We start from the raw sequence: 3,455 nt of genomic DNA on the forward strand, positions 1-3,455 counted from the left end.
GCCACTAATCGACGCGCTGTCTCCCTGTCCACGGCACTCTGCTCCTCCGAAGACGCGTGCTTCGTCCACCCCTTCTCGCCGCAGTGCACACCAGGCTGCAGCGGCCAACCCAACTCCGGTGGCACAACGCGCGGTGCTCAGGCTTGTCCAGGAACTGGGTAAGCTTGGCCCCAAGGACAAGATGACTCCCAAGGCGGAGGCCGTCCTGATGAAGTGTTTCCAAGAGCCTCTCTCCGACGATGACATTGCTGCCATCGCAAAGCTCACAGGTCTGGATCAGGCCGCTGGCATGGCTGGGATGGCTAGCGGCGAGGAGGAAGTAGTTGTCTGATGTTAGCTATCTCTTTTGCTTTTAGTCTTCGTCGTCGGCTGGTCCTAAACCAGTTCGATTTAGGTCTAGTTTTTATGTATCAGGTGCCAAGGTTGAGGTTAGCTTGTCGACGACGGGGTTTTGGGCCTACTGGTGGCCGCCGTCGCTCCCTGGATCGTTGTAAGATGTGTGAGTTGCTTCGTATTAGTAAGTGTAGACAACAGAGAACTGCTTGGTGCCCCATGAATGACGACCATCTGAATTACATGTCCTGGAACATCCGGGGCTTGAACTACCCAGCTCGTCGCTCGCAATCCGCGAAGTAGTGCAAGCACATAGAGTTTTGGTACTTTGTCTCCAGGGAACTAAAGTAGAATCGTGGTCATCGTCGCTAGCATGTGAGGTAGGAGGCCCAAATCTGCAGGGCTGCATTGTGTTACCGGCAATAGGCACGAGAGGTGGCGCGGCGATCTTCTGGGACAAGCTAGTTGTCAACATCACCTCACATAGGATAGGTAGATTCGCGATCACGGCTAGAATAGATCTTCTCTCCAGTAGTGTAGGATTCTGGCTTACCACAGTTTATGGACCGACTGATGATGCTCAAAAGGAGGATTTCCTATCTGAACTAGCTGATGCTGCGCCCCCGACAGGTGAACCGTGGCTCATCAATGGGGACTTCAACATGATTTACCAGGCAAGAGACAAGAACAACTCCAACCTGAATAGGAGGATGATAGGGAAATTCAGGAGAGCGATCGATGCAGCTGATTTGAGAGAGGTCAAATGCAAGAACCGCAGATTCACCTGGAGAAATGAACGAGAAGATCCAACCCTTTGCAGCATTGACAAATTTTTCTGCAATTCTTAGTGGGAGGAAAACCACCCGGATTTCATTCTAACTGCAGCTTCAACCTCCTTCTCTAACCACTGCCCTCTGTTGCTCACCAAAGCATATGCTCCATTCAGACCAGCCAGGTTCAGATTTGAAAATTTCTGGCCAAAGTTTCCTCACTTTTTTGAGATGGTGCAACATGCCTGGCACCGTCCTGTCAACCACGACTGCCCTTTCGTCGGGATCAAGAGAAGGCTGGCCAGGGTAGCCGATGATCTGAAGATCTGGAGTAAGGCCACCTTTGGCGAGATGAAAATGCAATTTCACATCGCCAACGAGGTGATTCTGCGGCTTGACACAGCCTAGGAATTGAGACAACTTTCAAGCGCTGAATTTCAACTCAGAAAGCAGCTGAAGATCAAAGTGCTTGGCATTGCTGCAATTGACAGAGCCAGGAAGAGGCAAGCTTCTCGGATTGGCTGGCTGAGAGCGGGCGATGCCAACACTAAGCTTTTTCATGCTAAGATGCGAGCCTGTAGGCGGAAAAACTTCATACACTCACTAACAGTGGGCAACAGAGAATTATTTGACCACTCTGAGAAAGAAGAGGCGGTGTTTGAGCATTTTGCTGCTGGGATTGGACAAGGGAGCAGCGGGAGAAAGTGTTAAACGGGGATGCGATACACATCCCGCAGATTGATGGCCAGGGACTTGTCTCGCCTTTCTCTAAAGCGGAAATGTGGGCGGCGATCACTACCTCTCCCTCTAAAAAAGCCTCGGGCCCTGACGGCTTCTCGGGGCAATTCTACAAGACTTGTTGGCCGATCATCCAAGACGAAATCATGGCAGCATTCCACAAATTCCATCAACTGGCTGGTCAGAACTTCGCAGAGATAAACACCACACACTCATCAGCCTGCTGCCAAAGAAGAATGGAGCAAGTCAGCTGGGTCACTATAGACCAATAAGTCTCATCCATTCTGTGGCAAAGCTAATTTCCAAAGTCCTCTCCATCAGGCTAGCTAGCATTCTCAGCAACGTCATCTCCCCGGCGCAATCTGCTTTTTAGAAGGGCAAGTGTATTCATGACAGTTTTTTATACGTGCAAAGTTGCATCAAAATCCTACATCATCACAAGAAAAGTGCTCTGTTTTTAAGCTGGATATCGCCAAAGCATTTGACTCCATCTCCTAGGAGTACCTGCTCGACCTTATGCAACAGATGGGCTTTCCTTCTAAATGGAGGGATTGGATGACATTGATGTTCTGCTCAGCCTCTTCCTCATGTCTTCTCAATGGCATCCCAGGGCCTTCATTCAAGCACGGCAAGGGGCTGAGGCAGGGCGACTCCCTCTCCCCTCTGCTATTTATCATGGCGATTGACCCTCTTCACCGGCTGTTGGAAGCTGCCGGCGACCAGGGATTGCTGGCTCCACTTCCAGGCCGTGGAATGGATTTTAGGATAAGCCTATACGCGGACAACGCAGTCATTTTTGCAAACCCAATCAAGGAGGAAGTGGACAATCTGCTTCAGCTGCTCATTTCATTTGGTCAAGCCACTGGGCTGAAGTTGAACCAAGAAAAATCTGTGGTAATCCCCATAAACTATGATGAAGTGTCCTTGCCGGATGTGCTACATGAGTTCAAAGGGCAGACTGCTGCATTTCTGACAACATATCTGGGCCTGCCTCTATCCCTACGTAAATTACGCCTGGTGCAACTTTAGTTCCTGATCGACCGCGTTCGCACCCGCCTTGCTGGTTGGAAGGGAAAACTGATAAACTTGGATGGACGTCGAGTGTTGGTGCGCGCCATTCTCTCAGCGCTGCCCTCCTACGCCCTCACGGTGCTCAAGGTCCCCAAAAAGATCCTCAAGGAGTTGGACAAGTCGAGGCGCAGATTTCTTTGGGCACAGGAGGATGTGCTGGCCGGTGGCAAATGCAAGGTGGCCTGGGATTCAGTATGCTGGCCGATCGACAAGGGAGGACCAGGCATCCCAAACCTCCAACGGTTTGGATCTGCACTTCGCCTGCGTTGGCTCTGGCGGTCCTGTCAACAACCGTTCCGACCTTGGATGGCCTTCTCGATCGACGCTGACCCCAGGGACCAGCTTCTCTTTGCTCAGGCCACCCAGGTCACCATCGGCAACAGGCAGTCTGCGAGCTTCTGGAAATGCTCTTGGCTCGGCCCGACTCCTCTCTGTTCAGTCTTCCCTGCCCTCTTCAAGCACTCATGAAGAAAAAATAGGACGATGACAGCGGCCCTCCTCAATGAGCAATGGATTAGAGATCTGCAACATGGCAACACCCTG

Source organism: Triticum dicoccoides, chromosome 1A (assembly GCF_002162155.2).
Source record: "Triticum dicoccoides isolate Atlit2015 ecotype Zavitan chromosome 1A, WEW_v2.0, whole genome shotgun sequence".
NCBI classification, from domain to species: Eukaryota; Viridiplantae; Streptophyta; class Magnoliopsida; order Poales; family Poaceae; genus Triticum; species Triticum dicoccoides.